Source organism: Acinonyx jubatus, chromosome D4, assembly GCF_027475565.1.
Source record: "Acinonyx jubatus isolate Ajub_Pintada_27869175 chromosome D4, VMU_Ajub_asm_v1.0, whole genome shotgun sequence".
Classification (NCBI taxonomy): Eukaryota; Metazoa; Chordata; class Mammalia; order Carnivora; family Felidae; genus Acinonyx; species Acinonyx jubatus.
Window position 1 is genome coordinate 7,020,667 of NC_069391.1, and position 13,369 is coordinate 7,034,035.

General features: G+C 48.8%; 2 protein-coding genes across 7 annotated transcripts in view; one reads left to right on the plus strand and one right to left on the minus strand.

The window, feature by feature from the left end:
- LRRC8A (leucine rich repeat containing 8 VRAC subunit A) overlaps window positions 1-2,538 on the minus strand; it is a 28,648-nt gene extending 26,110 nt beyond the window's left edge. Inside the window, exon 1 of one of the 2 annotated variants that reach the window (XM_027035334.2) lies at window positions 2,407-2,538. The gene's annotated coding sequence lies outside the window, so the exon portion shown is untranslated. The remainder of the gene's footprint in view (window positions 1-2,406) is intronic. The other variant, XM_027035331.2, reaches the window with a different exon arrangement.
- Window positions 2,539-2,611: 73 nt separating this feature from the next.
- Window positions 2,612-13,369, plus strand: part of KYAT1 (kynurenine aminotransferase 1) — a 34,376-nt gene continuing 23,618 nt past the window's right edge. For 2 of the 5 annotated variants that reach the window (XM_027035337.2, XM_027035339.2), the window contains exon 1: window positions 3,386-5,113. The gene's annotated coding sequence lies outside the window, so the exon portion shown is untranslated. Of the gene's footprint in view, window positions 2,759-3,384; window positions 5,114-13,369 lie in introns of those variants that run through there. The other 3 variants (XM_027035340.2, XM_027035338.2, XM_027035335.2) reach the window with 3 other exon arrangements.

Here is a 13,369-nt window from a genome sequence, read left to right on the forward strand (position 1 = left end):
ACAAAGGGACTCAAATGGCTCTAAGAGGGACTGTGGAGCCTCTTAACCACTTATGCCAGTAAGCATTTAAAGACACCTACTCAGTGCTAGGCACCATGCTGGGAGGAAAGAAGCAGAAGACAGTCTTCAACCCAGAGGACAGGTACAGAAGTCAATAACCCAGCAAATCCACACAAGGGAGACGGCCACTAGCAGTAAAGCACCTAGAGCTGTAAAGGCACCGAGGCCACTAAGCCAGACTCTAATCCACCCCACCCTTCTCAAGGACAGGATACCCACTGAGGCTGGGCAGCCCAGTCACTTGCCCAGGGCACAGCCCGGACCAGAAGTCAGGCCTCAGGACTCCCTGTCACTGATTCTTCTAGTCTCACCTCTTCCAGGAAACACACACTGCACACTCCCAACATATTCACCCTGAGCTAATGCCTCCTTCCTCTGTAATATTTCTATTATTACGCTGGCCATTGTATCAACGTTTTCCTGCCTGCCTCTCCTCCCAGACTGCAGCTCAGAGGAGGCCAGGGACCATGTTCTCTAGCATCATTTCTGGTCCAGGCCAGGCACTGACTAAGGAATAGCTGGCTGGCTGGCTGGCTGGATGAATCAAGGGATAGAGACATGGTGTACTGGGCTCTAGGGCCAACCGACTTCTCATGAGGTCTTAGACCATCAACTTGTGCTTCAGTGTCCCCATGTGAAAATGTGGAATCACCGCCACTCTCAGGAGAGGCAGTCAGGAACCAGGCCAATCCCTTCCCTCCAGCTCCTACAGGTGAGGTCCAGGCCAAGCCAGATAGCAACCCAAGGCCCAGCCACTTCCCCACGTTCTGACCTACTGGGGCAGTCCTCAGGACCCTCTCCTGTCCAGAAAGGCCACTCAAAATTTGCAGAGGAAACTGCTTCCTAGTGGGTATGCCCAAGGGACGGAGCACAAAAGCATATGGTTGAGTTTGGGGGAGGAGGGAGACTGGGGGCAAGAGTCACAAACATTTCTTGGGCCCCTGCTCTGTGCCCTGGACGGCAGAGAGATATTAGACTCTACCCCAAAGCACCACTAAGACTGGGAAGACAGGGAGGCAGAGGCCCTTAATTCATGCCCCAGCATCTCTCCAGTCCTCCAGAACAAGTCATTGCCTTCCCTCGAGAGCCAGAGAAAGACTTGACCTTCACGAAGGCAATTCTCAGTGTGACTGAGCTATGGGCACTGCCCAGTCCCTCTGAACAAACTCCCACCCCCCCCACCCCCTCCACAGGATGTATCGCCAATAGCAGACCTCCTCCTCCTCCTGCCTCCAGTCCATCTGACTGCTGGTCTCTCTGTTCAGAGGGGTTAAAGAAACTCCTAACGGAAAAGGTGGGAGAGATCCATGGAAGCCTTTCGGCTGCACCAAATCCCTCCTCCACAATCTAGGCCCAAATTCCCTTTCCCTCCCCAAGCTCTCTCCCTCCTCATCCTCACACCTCATTCTCAAAAGTCTTCCTGGAGTAGAACTGGGGAAGAAGCATCAGAGGAGGGTGATCAGCCCCACCCTTCCAGCCAAGTCCTGATCAGAAGGCTGTTGGACACCACCCCCCCCAACCATCTCTCCTCCTTCCCAAAAAAGGCAGTAGTTGCATCAGCTGAGAACCAGCCGAATCTTGGTTCACTACAGTCCAGACCAAGGGGAAGATGCAGTCAATAAAAGAAGCAGAATCATCATGAACCCCAACCACCTCGGCCATGCTCCTTCAGCCTGGTAACCAACTTTGCTGGATCTCCAGCCTGGACCGCATCAGATCTGGTTCTCAGGCCCATATGGATGCACAGGACGTGGGCAGGGCCTGGAGTCTCGGACCCTGAACCATTCTTCCTAGGAACCCCTGTTCACACGGGGGGCCCAAGATCTTGGTCAGGGATCCTGCCCCCCAAGTCAGGGCACTATTCCCGCCTGATCAAAAGGAGGGAGGGGTCCCGGGGCCAGGAGCCCAGGAGAAGAGAACAGGGGAAACCTCTGAAAACGAAATGAAAGCTGCCAAGGAGAAAGCTCAGAGGTGGAACGTCTAGCAAGGGGGGAGTGTGTGCGTGTAGGGGTTAGGATCTGAGGGAAACCCAGGGGATGACAAGGGGACCTGGGGGAGCCCAGGCGGAAACTCCCGGTCTGTAGAGCACAGGGAGGCACTGGGGTACCTGGGAGGGGGCTCGCGCGCCCCGGCACCGGGGAGAGGGTGGGGTTCCGGAGACCTGGACTACCCGGGAGCCTGGAGGTGGGCCAAATTGAGCCGCGGCGGGGGCCCCCAGGGAGCCAGCCCGGGCGGGCAGAGCCCAAGCTGCCCGGGGCGCCGGGGCTGGGCAGCTGGTTGGGGGCGGGTAGGAGTGGGTTTCTAAAGGTGACAGTTCGCGCCCCTTTCCCCGCCCCACCTACTCACCTTGTCCCGTCGGGTCCGGCTGCCCAGCAGGCAGCCCCGCGCCCCGGCCGCTCCGTCCCGCCGCCGGCCGCTGCGCCCCTCCGGCGCCTCCTTTTGTTTGTCCCTCACTGCACCACTCAACCTCCTCCGCCCCGGAAGTGACGTCACCGCCGGCTCGAGCGCGGCAGCTAAGGCGTCGCCATTTTTTTGATGGGAGTTCTCTCCGTGCCTTCACACCCTCGGCTCCCTACTGGCGCCATGTTGGTTTGGGGCGGAAGTAGCGGAACCCGGGCTCGGCCCCCTTAAAGGGACAGGAACTGCTGTAACCTTTGGGGCTCGCCGGGGGACGAGCGGTGAAGCCGCCGAGGCCGGGGTGAGTATCCGGTGCCTGCGCGTTGCTGCTGCTCCGATGCCGGGTGCCGAGGCCGGACGACCTGTTAACCGGTTCCGAGATCGTTTGTGCCAGAAAACTCGCTGCGTTTGGTACTGCTGGTACGGCGGAGTGGCTGCGCCGAAATCTTAACCCAACCTGGAGCTGCCCGGGGGTATAAATTGCACGCGCTGGACGCTGACCCGCACTTGGACGCTGGGAACCCGCCAGGCGGGTCCTCTGCACCCATATCCTTCACCCCCCAACCCCCCGCGATAGTACCTGTGGGGAGCATGGAGCCCCAGGTAACTCGGTCATTTATAGGCAGAGCCGGGACACAGCTCTGTGGAGCCCGAGTCCTCGCAGTTCCCACACTGATGATAGTAACAGCAACCACATTAAGAAATAATCCATACAGTGGAATGCTGTGCAGCCACTAAAACGAAAAATGTTCAATATGCACTAACATCGAACGAGTTCCAAGATACCTTAGATTTTAAAAAAACAGGAAAGGGCAAAAGAACAGCGTAGATCGGCGCAACAGTTTGTGTAAAAGAACGTGTGTAAGGAGTGTGCGTGTCTGCGTCTGGTAAGATGCACAAGAAGTTTTAACTGTGGTGGCCTCAGACAGAGCTGGAGTCCTGGGTAAGGGTTAGGGAGAATTTACCAGCATGTGCACAGGCTAGTTATTTTTTGAGTAAGATGATGTGTAAGATAAGAACTGCTGGCATCCATCAAGTGTGGAGCCAGTGCCTGGTTTCAGCCCTCCTGCTGGAAGGTCCGATTTTTCCCTTGTCATGAGAGGAGGAAATAGGCTCAGAGATTAGGGACTTTAGTAATATCTCACCGCCAGCAAGAGGAGAAGCTGGAATTTGAGCCCTGGAGGGTTTTACCCTTAATGCCCATGGTCTCCAGGCCCCACTTCTTAGCGGGAAGCTCTTTTGTTATTAACCACACAACAGCCAGTGTGGAGTCTGGCACACCATAAGTATCCAGTAACTGTTGATTGGCTATTTACTGGCTGAGCAGGTAGAACAAGAATAGAACGGAGAGAAGAAACACTGGGGGCCAGAGCCCAGACTGGAGTCCAAGGCTTGCCCCCATCCATCTTGGGGGCTGTGAACCTGGCATATCCCTCCCTGAACCTCCATGTCCCCATCTATAGAGCTAACAGTCATGACCACCACCCCTGCCACCGGTGCTCCCACCTGTCCTGCCCTGTGCATTACACGCAGATCCGTCCCATTTTACAGATCAGTAAGTGAAGCATAGAGAAATTAAGGAAGTTGCCCAAAGAGGGTCCCCACAAGGCCTGACTCCCCCACTTCACTGAAGAGAGGTTGCGGGGCTCCTGGGTCTCTCCCTCAGCCTCTAGGCACTAATGCTTTGGGAGACCTACGCTTCTGGTTGAGCTGCCAGAGACTGAGGATCTGGTGGGGAACAGGACACACGGTTCCTGTCCCTGGAGTCTAGTGAGGGTGACGGACAACCCAGCAGTTAACGTCCCTGATGAGCTCTGTGGTGGATGGAAGCTCAGGTCGTAGTTGTACAGTGGCAGGGGCATCTGGCTCCGTCCGTCCGGGTGGAGTCAGAGAGGGCGTCTCAAAGTAGGTAACTTTTAATCTGTGTCTGAAAGATGGGCAGGGTGTCCGGAAGGAGGAACCATGAGACTAGAGACCCAAGCAGAGCGGTGACCCACGTGATCAGAGACCGCGCAGGTTGGAAATGTTCAGTCTGGCTTCTGCACGAATCACTCCTTGCTCCTGGAGAATGCCTTCTCAGGACCACATCTGTGGCTTTTCCACCCTCCACTCCACACTTCACCTTTGGTGCAGCTCCAAACAGGAGGACGCCCTGATTTTATAATCCAGGTGGGGGCGACAAAGGAACAGGGGAGAGCTCATAGAAAGGAGGAAGTTGTTTACGGACACACCCACCTCCCACACAGACCCCACCCCCACCCCATCCCCCAAATTCCTCCGGCCTCCAGATTGGCGGCCAATTTGCTGTAAACAGAAACTCTGCCCTCATGAGTAAAGGCGTCAGCACTGGGGGCTCCCGTCTTCCAGGCTGCTTAAGCCCGCTTGGTTTCTCAGGTTCAGTGCTGGCCATGACCCCTCCTCTTCCCCCCTGGTTCTGTATAGTTCTGTAGCCAGCTGGGCAAAGTCACACCAGCTGCAGTGGGAGAGGTACTCCTGCCCCAGCCGACGTGGGGCCACATCCCACTGCCAGACGGCACTGCCAGATCCTTGAAACAACTACCAGATGGTCATTCTGCTTCCTCATTCCTGGACAGCAGTATAAGATCTGGATTTACAGCTGGGGTCCTTCTGTGATTTTCTAGGACTCTGACTTTGGGTAAGTCATTTCCCTGCTCTGAGCCTTAGTTTCTCCATCTGTAGAACTGGTATGACTGTTTCTAATGTTCTTGCCAGGCATTAAATATATAAACATAGAGGGGCACCTTGCTGGCTGAGTCGGTAGAGCATGGGAGTCTTAATCTCAGGATTGTGAGTCTGAGTCCCATGTTGGAGTACTCAAAAAAAAAAAAAAAAGACCCTTCCTTTATTAAAAAAAATAATTTTTTAAATTGAAAAAAGTAAATGTATAAACATATATATTTTCTCCCATGTGTAAAACTACCTTAAAGAGTGAGGTTTCGATTTTGGATCTGGGTCCTGTGCCAGGAGGAAGGAGTAGGCTACCTCCTGTCTGTCTTACTCAGGGTCTCCACCCAGCAGCCCCCCTGGCCCAGAAACCTGCCTCTGGGCTTCAGAAGTCATTTCTCTCTCCTTTGCCGGTTCCAAAGTCTAGGGAAAACTATGTGTAAGTCAGTGTGCTTGTCAGATCTCTCCAGACAAGTTGTCACTTCCCTTGGGTCAGAACCATTGACTCAACAAGTTTTCAGGAAACATGTGTCTTGTAGGGATTATCTGCTTTTAGATTTGAGAGAGAGAGAGAGAGAGAAAGAGGAAGAAAAGTCAAGATTCATTTTCTGGCATGAGACTTTGTTGCCCTGCTTGATTAACTAATTTTCATGGACACCATATTTGTTTCAGTGTCAACAGCTTCTTATTGATGGGTTCCTGTGGGCCAGGACCTGTCTTGAATGCTTTCTGTGAATGACTGCATTATGGCTATCCCCTTGTACAGACAAGGAAACTGAGCCTAGAGATCTGGTTTGTGGCATGGAATGAGCACGGTCCAGAGTGGAGCTTGGGACCACTCCATCCATGTCCAAGCTTTCATTTTCTGGGATTGTTCGTGGAACAGGCTGGTCTTGCCTGGGCACGGTACCCCTTCCCCAGGCCCCTTCTCCAGAGACACCATCATTTCTGTTTTCTCAGTAACTGGGAGCATCTGACGTTTTGAGCCAGAGGATGCTAAACATCCTTCCAGACACCGGATAGATCTTCCCAGTAGAGAACTGACTCACCCCAAATACTAAGTGTGCCCCTTTTGAGAAACACTAAAACCATCTCTCTGTATTGCATAGAATGGGCTTAGGTGATGTGGGCCCAAGCCAAAATCCCCTTGCTTGCCTCGCAAGCTGCCATGTGGTATGGAAGCCCAAAGGACGTGACTCCAGTCCCCAGGGGAGCCAACAGAGGTCAATACCCACCTCCTGAAAAGAGGGATGTTTGGGGCAAGACTTTGGACTTTGGAAGCCCACGAACCCCAAGATTTGAATCCCAAAGTAGGCTCTCAGCTGAATGACCTTTGTTGTTCTCCTTTGAGAAAAATAGGGATGATAGTGCCTTCCTACTAGGTTTTTCTCAAGATTACAGAAGTGCTGGGGCACCTGGGTGGCTCAGTCAGTTAAGTGTCCGACTTCGGCTCAGGTCATGATCTCACGATCTGTGAGTTCGAGCCCCACATCAGGCTCTGTGCTGACAGCTCAGAGCCTGGAGCCTGCTTTGGATTCTGTGTCTCCCTCTCTGTCTGCCCCTCCCCTACTCATGCTCTGTCTCTCTCCTTCTCTCAAAAATAAATAAACATTAAAAAAAATAATAATAATTTAAAAAAAAAGATTACAGAAGTGCAGGGGTCAGATGTAGAGTAGGTGATCTCTGAGTTCAGAGGAAGGCCCAAGTGGACATGGAGGGAGAGACGAGGCAGGGCTGAGACTGGACCCTGCCAGGGAGATCAGACTGGGGGGCATGCAGGGCAGGGGCACAGACGTCTATTCGAAAACAAATTAGGGGCACCTGGCTGGCTCGGTTGGTAGAGCATGCGACTCTTGATCTCAGGGTCATGAGTTCAAGCCTTACGTTGGGCATGGAGCCTACCCAAAATAAAAAGTTACAAACAAAAAAACAAAAGCAAACAATTTGTATGCTCGGAAGAGGAGAGAACATAGAACCTGCAGAGTCTGTCTGCATTCAGGCCAACTCCAAAGGCCAGCTACCGGGGCTTTGGATCTGGTATTAACGCGGGCTTCTTGGCAAGACTGATCCAATGGGACACGTGGCTGACATCAGCCACCGGAGACTTCGTCACTGAGGCATTTCCCAAGGGGTCATTCACCTGCTGGCCAAGAGGTGGCCCAGGATCTGCCCAAGCTGGTAGAGGTCTGTGTTGGGGGAGGGCACTGACCACTGGCACCCAGCCCCTGGCCTGGCAGCAAGGAAGCCTGAGACCTTAGAGGCCGGGGGGAGCGGCCCTGGAAGGTGTCCTAAAGGTCATCTGGTGCATTTCTGCTCCCCTCCAGGCGGGGCTGGCCTCCCCAGTGCTGCCATAGCGCCTGCCTTGCCTACAATGCTTACGGGACTAATAGTTGAGGACTGATGATAACAATGACGACATTTGTGGAGCACAGACTCTCTGCGGGCACCACGCTGAGCGATTTTCTTGTGTCCTCTCACTGGCTTCTCGCTACAACTCTGTGAGGCAGGTGCTACCGTCGTTCCTACACAGAAATGATTCTTAGAAAAAAAGAAGTGTGTGGGGAGGTACGCCTGAGCGGCTCAGTCAGTTAAGCCTCCGACTCTTGATCTCGGCTCAGGTCACGATCCCACGGCTTGTGAGTTTGAACCCTGCGTGGGGGCTCCGTGCGCTGACAGTGCAGAGCCTGCTTGGGATTCTCTCTCTCCCCCTCTCTCTGCCCCTCCCTTGCTCTCTCTCAAAATAAATAAATAAACTTTAAAAGCAAAAAAGACACGCTTCTCAGAAAGGTTTAATACTTTGCAAAAAGTCACACGGCTAGTAAGTGGCTTCAGTCCAAGGTCTGTCTGATTCCAGAGCTTTACAGCCTTGTTAAAAAAAAAAAAAAAAGTATACAAGTTTATAAGACCCCAAACCCAGTCCCAGAGAAAGCCACTATTAATAATTTAGTGGTGTCCCTGGAAACAGCCTTCTGTACAGATACATACATGATCAAACTGTCCTTGCTTTGCACGGCAGAACGAGTTTCAGACACCGCAGTTCAGTGAAATAACGCCAGTGTCTCAACAACACGATTCAGATTTCAGTTGCCGTTCTATGAACTATGAGCAGTTGCATGAAGTACAAACCTTCCTACCCTTCGGTCCACCCGTGACTACGGCAATATCGGGTGTGCTTGGTGGTCAGTGACTAATCACATTGCTTTTTCCAAAGCCTGACCCTGATTGGTCACGGTGCACGGTATTCAGTTCACACACCAACCCCAGAGCTCGGGGTCGTGTTGACCTCTGTCTCCCAGTGATAAACCCAGATGACAGGCTACAAAACCGGATAATCAGATGAAGGAACCGGCCAACAAAGACGAAAAGTGCAGCAAAGAAATGCAGAGTGTAAATGGGGTGATAAAAGAAATAGCCCGTTGTGGGGATGTTGACACAGCAGCTTGCTGCTGTTCCAGAAACTCCAGATGTGCAACCAGAGACACTTAGTGAAGGCAAATTGATCAACATAGGTGACAAATGTGGCTCTGATGAAGGATGAAGGTGTCCCAGAGGAAGTGATGCCGGCACATTAAAGGAACTCCCGGATATACTTCATGACATTGAAGTACAAGGGATAAAATTGAAGTTGATCGAAACTCAGAAAGGAGTGTGTTCACTCATCAATGCTGAGAAAAGATTCTTGTTCCGTATCCTAAGTTACACAACTAGAAAGCAAGCATTGTTCAAACTACTCTCAGTAATTCACCCCCCCCCCCGATTTATTGAGTTATAATTGACAAATAAAACTGTAATACATTTCAGGGACCTGGGTGGCTCAGTCGGTACAGTGTCCGACTCTTGATTTCAGCTCAGGTCCCAGGGTCATGGGATCGAGCCCCAAGTCAGGCTCCGTGTGGAGTGTGGAGCCTGCCTGGGATTCTCTCTCTCTCTCTCTCTCTCTCAAAAAAATTAAAATTAAAAAATTATTAAGTTTGTGATACATTTAAATTATACATGATGATTTGATACGTGTATATATTGTGAAGTTTATTCCCACAATCAAGTTAATTAATACATCCATCACTTTACATAGCTATCTTTCTTTTCTTCTCCCCCCTGCCCCCCTTGGTGAGAAGTCTTAAGATCTACTCTCCTAGCAAATTTAAATTGTACAATACAGGGATGCCGGGGGCACCTGAGTGGCTCAGTCGGTTGAGCGACCGACTTTGGCTCAGGTCATGATCTCACGGTCTGTGGGTTCAAGCCCTGCGTCGGGCTCTGCGTTGACAGCATTGATCCTGCTTGGGATTCTCTCTATCCCTCTCTCTCTCTCTCTCTCTGTCCCTCTTGCTCTCTCTCGCTCGCTCTTAAAAATAAATAAATAAACTTTGAAAAATTAGACAATGTAGGATTATCAACTCTAGTCACCATTTATATATTAGGTCCGCAGAACTCATTCATCTTTTAACAAAGATTATACCCTTTCATCAGCCTCTCCCACTCCCCTTGCCCTGTAGCCCAGCAACCACCATTCTACTCTGTTTCCAGCAGTTCAACTTTTTCCCACCCAGATTCTGCATATAAATGACCCCACACAGTGTCGCCTTTGGCTTATTTTACCCAGCATCACACCTGCCAGATTCATTCATGTTGTAGCAAATGGCAGACCTTCCTTCTTTTTTAAGGCTGGATAACATTCCGTTATATACATAAACCACATTTTCTTTCTCTTTTTTTCCAGTTCACATCAGATTTACTGTTTCATAATAATAGCATGCTTGAGGATAATCACATCACTAAAACATTATAGGACATCAAATGACAAGCTTCTGGAACTCCATTTTTAAATATTCCTTTGTTAGCATTCTGTGAAGGATTTTGAATGCGTTTGCTTTCAATTCTTTCCTTGCAGTTAGACTAGGACAGAGAATTACACTCATTTGAACCAGTGCTCTACATCTCCTCACTTGTGGGTTTGCATGTGTGTATGTTTTGGGTTTTTGACAACGATGTAGCGTGGTGCTTTAGTTTTGTTACAAGACATTTAGGAATCACATTTGAAAACAATGAAAATAATCTGTGTCCTTCCTTTATGTGTGTGTGTTTTCTAACAAGCAAAAACATGACCAACCTTAGTAATTCTGTTTCTCACTGCTCTCTACCGTTTCTCTGCCCAAAGTTCTTGCTGTTCCTTGTACAAACTTAATAATTTCCTGGCCACATGTCTTTGCTTTGGCCGTTTCTTTTCCTTGGAATCTCCCCCTTGACCATCATCAAATCTTACTCATGTTAAACACCCACATATAAAACAAATGAATTCTTTCTTCATTGTAGTTGGGGTAATTATGCTGTCCTCCAGGACTCCCTTTGTATTCTTTTTTCTCAGGTACCTCATGCTTTCTGCCTGTGATACTATGGACTCTCTGAGCAAATGACTTGTCATGTTGAGATTATGTTTGAATACGAATAGTGTTTATAAAAATGGTATACCTTATTTTTTTATTTTTTCCTATCTTTTAAAAAAATTTTTTTAATTTTATTTTTTTAATTTACATCCAAATTAGTTAGCATCTAGTGCAACAGTGATTTCAGCAGTAGATTCCTTAATGCCCCTCACCCATTTAGCCCATCCCCCCTCCCACAACCCCTCCAGTAACCCTCTGTTTGTTCTCCATGTTTATGAGTCTTTTATGCTTTGTCCGCCTCCCTGTTTTTATATTATTTTTGTTTCCCTTCCCTTATGTTCATCTGTTTTATCTCTTAAAGTCCTCGTATGAGTGAAGTCATATGATATTTGTCTTTCTCTTACTAATTTCACTTAGCATAATACCTCCAGTGCCATCCACGTAGTTGCAAAAAGCAAGATTTCATTCTTTTTGATTGCCGAGTAATGCTCCATTGTCTATATAGACCACATCTTCTTTATCCATTCATCCATCGATGGACATTTGGGCTCTTTCCATCCTTTGGCTATTGTCGAGAGTGCTGCTATACACAAGGGGGTGCATGTGTCCCTTCAAAACAGCACACCTGTATCCCTTGGATAAATGCCTAGTAGTGCAATTGCTGGGTCGTAAGGTAGTTCTATTTTTAGTTTTTTTGAGGAACCGCCATACTGTTTTCCAGCGTGGCTGCACCAGCTTGCATTCCCACATAAACCACATTTTCTTTATCCATCCATCCATCAGTGAGCACATAGGATGTTTCCATATCTTGGCTATTGTTAATAATGTAATGAACATGGGAGTATGGGTATCTCTTCGAGAGAGTGATTCTGTTTCCTTTGGAGAGCCACCCCGAAGATTATCCTTGATACATTTTTTTAAAAAATTTTTTAATGTTTACTTTTGAAAGAGAGAGACAGAGTCAGAGTGTGAGCAGGGGAAGGACAGAGAGAGAGGGAGACATAGAATCCGAAGCAGGCTCCAGGTTCTGAGCTGTCAGCATAGAGCCCAACGTGGGGCTCAAACCCATGAACCATGAGATCATGACCTGAGCCGAAGTCAGACGCTTAACTGACTGAGCCACCCAGGCACCCGCTTGATACATTTTTTTTTTTTTTTTACAAAAAAAATTTTTTTTGAGAGAGAAAGAGCCTGCAAATGGGGAAGAGGGGCAGAGGGAGAGAGAGAATCCCAAGCAGGCTCCACACTCAGCACAGAGCCCGACACGGGGCTCAATCCAATGACCCTAGGATCAAACTCGGGAGTCAGACACTTAACTGACTGAGCCACCAGGGTGCCCGCATTTTCTAAAGTAGGCTCTACACCCAACGTGGGGCTTGGGCTCAGGACCCTGGACGTCAAAAGTCCCATGTTAGATCCACTGAGCCAGCCAGGCCCCCCACTGATACATTTTTGTAAAGGAAGAAAACACTTTAGGGGCGCCTGGGTGGCTGAGTTTTTTGTGTCTGACTCTTAATTTCACCTCAGGTCATGATCCCAGGGTGGCTGGCAACACGGAGCTTGCTTGGGATTCTCTCTCTCTCTCTGTCTGTCTGTCTCTCTCTCTCTCTCTCTCCCTCCCCCTCTCTGCCCCTCCCCTGCTTGTACTCGGCTCTCTCTTTCTCAAAATAAATAAATTAGCATTAAAAAAACGTTTTAAATAAAAAAGGCAAATGGGCTTATATTGTTCTTCAACAGCTATTTTTTATCACCCTACCTTATAAAAATTGAAGTGAAATTCACATAACCTACAATCAACCATTTTAAAGTGTACAAGTCAGTGGCATTCAGTGTATTCACGATGTTGTGTGCAACCTCCACTCCTCTCTAGTTTCAAAACTTTCTCATTACTCCAGAAAAATACTTTTTACCCATTACATGATCACTCCTCCTCTCTCCCTCCTGTCTCCTGTTTACTACTGACCTCCTTCAGACTGTATGGATTTGCCTATTCTAGATGTCACCTATGAAAGGAATCGTATCCTGTTGTCACCTCCTATGTCTGGCTTCTTTCACTCAGTATGTTTTCAAAGTGCAGCCAAGCTGCTGCATGAGTCGGTATGTCTATTGTTCCTTTCTATGGCTGAATAATATTCCGTTGTGTGGACATACCACCGTGTACTCATTCATCCACTGATGGACACGTAGATGATTTCCACCTTTTGATAATCATCAACAGTGCTCCTGCAGACGTTCGTGTACACGTTTCTGTGTGAGTGTGGATTTTCATTTCTTTTCAGTATATTACCTAGGAGTGAAATTGCTAGGTTGTAAGGTAGTTCTATGTTTGGACATCATAAAAATTGAAACTTGTGCATCAAAGGACACTAGCAAGAATGTGGTCAAGGTCGTTGATTCCCTTCAAGTCCAACTCCATTCTTTTGTGTATGGCTATCAAGCTGTCTTAGCACATTTGTTGCAAAGATTGTTTCTTCTTGAATCCATTGAATCGTTTTGTCACCCTTGTCAAAAGTGAGCTGACCAGGGGTGCCTGGCTGGCTCAGCCATTAGAGCATTCGACTCGATCTCAGGGTCGTCAGTTCAAGCCACACGTTGAGTGTAGAGATTACTTAAAAAAAAAAAAAAGATGTGTGTTTAAAAAAAAAAAAATCAACTGGCTGTAGATATTTAGGTTTGTTTCTGGGCTCTCTGTTCTAGTCATTTGGTCTGTATGTCTGAGTCAGTACCACACTATTTTGGTTACTGAAGCTTTGTAGTCAGCTTTGATATCAACCTGCCTTTTTCATGTAACCTGAACATCTTGATGGAACCTTTCTCATGGATTTTAAAGTGATGGAACATGG